The sequence below is a fragment of the Haemaphysalis longicornis genome, unplaced genomic scaffold (assembly GCF_048455015.1).
Source record: "Haemaphysalis longicornis isolate Haplotype H1 unplaced genomic scaffold, Haemaphysalis longicornis Haplotype H1 scaffold_16, whole genome shotgun sequence".
NCBI classification, from domain to species: Eukaryota; Metazoa; Arthropoda; class Arachnida; order Ixodida; family Ixodidae; genus Haemaphysalis; species Haemaphysalis longicornis.
Window position 1 is genome coordinate 3,900,163 of NW_027526266.1, and position 2,582 is coordinate 3,902,744.

At 43.7% G+C, this 2,582-nt stretch overlaps 1 pseudogene; it reads right to left on the bottom strand.

Annotated features, from left to right (window-relative positions):
• Nucleotides 1-1,082: 1,082 nt before the first annotated feature.
• On the bottom strand, nt 1,083-2,021 carry LOC144166197 (uncharacterized; annotated as a pseudogene).
• Between the last annotated feature and the right edge of the window lie 561 nt (nt 2,022-2,582).

Here is a 2,582-nt window from a genome sequence, read left to right on the forward strand (position 1 = left end):
AAGTAACGCCAAAAGTTTTTGTGGGTGATGAAACATGAAATGAGATAACGTATGTGAAAAAAAAGCTAGCCTTGCACTTTAATTTCTGCCTTAAGCTGAGATGCAAGTTTACTTAAAATGACTGGGTTCCTCTTGTTCTTGCGCATTCTCTGTACGCTTCTTTTAAGGTGAATAACACGCCGATTGATGCATGATGTTTTTCTTCGTGTGCGTTTTAGTTTTGTTAGGACAAAGTTTTGTTCACAGTACGTAATTATTGTTTTCAATTGAATCCACATACCATTAACACCCTCACATTCCTCCAGAGAAAACGTCTCTAGTGCTGTGTCGAGGTAATCAATAACACAAACATCATTAGCTCTGGTGTAGTCTTTCACAGCTATTCGTGAATTTGTGCCACCGGGTTTGGGATTTAAGCATTCAAGGTTAAACGTTAGGATTAACATTTTGTGGTCAGATATTCCATCTTCTACAGAAACTTTTCCGGATAGGTTATCAGAAAGAAAAGCTAGGTCTAGTATGGAGCAAGTATTTCCTTGAATAGGGGCTGGTTCCTGGACCAACTGGGACAGTAAAAAAGTGAACATTAAATTGTATAATAGCTCGCTGTTGGGGGTATTTCTAGCACTTGTAAAGTTAGGGCAGTCAATAGCGAGATTGAAATCTCCGGTAAGTATTAATTTGGAACGCGGGGTAACCTTATCAACCAGATAGTCATGCACTTGTAAAAGGTAATCATCAGACGCATTTGGCTTTCTGTAAATTCCACCGATCAGTACTGGAGCATCGCGAGCAAATATTGTGCACCAAACGCTTTCATGATTCGCGATACCCTTTTCTCTAAGATATTGCAAGCCGCGTTTTATTGCAATGGCAACCACGTCGCCGCGACCGTCACGATCTGACCGAAGTAGGCAATGTGACGTAGGAACAATTTCAAAATCAAGTATGTCTGGGTGTAGCAACGTTTCAGTTTTCCCGACAATATCAGGAGTGTACGAAAATAACAATTCTTCTGGTTTATCAGTTTTGTTACAATACTACGGGCATTCAAACATAACAAGGAAAACGGTGTAGAGGCTTTAGCGTGTCGCGTTGTTTTTCGCGGGACTATCGTGACGTGCCCTTCTCAAGGAAAGTCTTGCATTTTATTGTTCATCCCATACGTACAAGTCATCATCTATCTTCCGTTTATCGAATACAACAGTAACCTTGCCACCATTGTCCCGATCCTCCTTTGCTGATTGCCATAGTCCTTTGCGCAAGTCCCGAACTCGTGCGGAACCGTCTTCAGATGTCGATATTGTTGTACCCTTCAGTTTGCCGCAAATACGAAGGACTAACATTTTTTCAGAGAAATTGTACAGCTTAAGAATTACAGGCCGCTCTGGATTTTGTTTTTTCCGGCCGATTCGGTGCATACGTTCTACAGATGTAACATTGACCTTGAGTATATTTTTAAAAATGCCCTTAAGGACCCGCTGTTATAAATCTGCATTTTGTTCGTTATCACCCTCTTCCAAGCCATAGATTAATATGTTATCCCGCGGCTCCCGTTTTCGAAGTCTTCAACCTTAACCGATAACTCTCGCACCAGTTTATTTGTTTCTACAGTTGTTACCTCATGATCGGCGAGTTTATCCTCGCATCGTTGTAGGTGAGCTAACTCTTTTTCTATGGTGGTTAATCTTTCCTGTACGTTGCCTACCGTTGTTTCTACTTGTTTCAAGTTTTCGGAAAGAGCAGTGAGTGTTTTATTGGTCTTCGTTTGTTCCTTTAGAATTTTCTTGAGAAGCTGGCTGTTTAAGGTGGCTTTGGAACTAGAATCTCAGTCTGAGCGCGGTCCAGGGTTTAACTCCACGTCACCTGATGTCAACAGCAGTAGCCTAATGACAAACAAACAATCACACAATAAAGAAAGCAGGCTCTGTGGGCTTAGCAGCACTACTAAAGTGAGCGAATCGTCTCTCATAAAGTAGACATTGTTTGTCCCCCACCTGGATGAAAAAGCAGAAATGCATGAGCAACCGGCTGAACACGGTGCTGCCAAGCCCACATAAGGCTGCTGAAGATGGCTTCGGGTTTTATGCTGAAGCTGAAGAGTGTCCACTTATGTCACACTGTTGCCAACATGAAAGGGGAGCAGCACTTGAGGCGCTGCTTTCCATGACGGTGCTCCGTTTTCGGGGCTGTCTGGCGCCGGCGCGACGATGCTTCCTTGCGGTGGAAAAAGTTCCTCTGGGCCGACGACGGAATCCACCCGCAGCAGGGCGATCTGGCCGAAAAAGCAGAAATGCATGTGCAACCGGCCGAACATGGTGCTGCCAAGCCCGCTGATAATGTGCTGATAACTGATACCCAAAGCTGATAATGTGCACTTCCCGGCTATGGACCCACTTGTTGTTGATTGGGTTGGCATTAGTAAATTAATTCAGAAAATAAAGGTATCCTCCCCTGGTGCTGATGGAATCGCTGCACAGTTTTTGAAGCTAACCGAAACATACTCGTCACTAATATTGTCAAAGCTGTTTTCGCAAACTTTGCAGTTTTCTGTGCTGCTGAGCGACTGCAAGGCGGGAAGG